Source organism: Penaeus monodon, chromosome 28 (genome assembly GCF_015228065.2).
Source record: "Penaeus monodon isolate SGIC_2016 chromosome 28, NSTDA_Pmon_1, whole genome shotgun sequence".
NCBI lineage: Eukaryota > Metazoa > Arthropoda > Malacostraca > Decapoda > Penaeidae > Penaeus > Penaeus monodon.
This window is the reverse complement of record NC_051413.1, coordinates 13,981,649-13,981,919: the sequence shown is the minus strand read 5'-3', so window position 1 is coordinate 13,981,919 and position 271 is coordinate 13,981,649.

Sequence of the window (271 nt, the reverse complement as noted above, 5' to 3'; positions counted from 1 at the left end):
TAGTATGAGTATGTATGTATGTACATTTTAAATTTTCCCCCTTGTCATTAAAAAATTTTTATAATTGCTGAATCTAAAAGGGTGATTCCAATCAAATTTTAAAGAGCGCTCTTGCTGTATTTTCATTTCCGTTTGCCTGATCTGTTTTGGGTTTTTTAAAGCCATTTATGCGTTATTTCACTGCCCATCTCATTATAGGTACACTGATCCAAGTGCTTGCGCAAATTCCCTTATAAAAATATGTTTTAATCTTTGCAAACATATAGCTCAG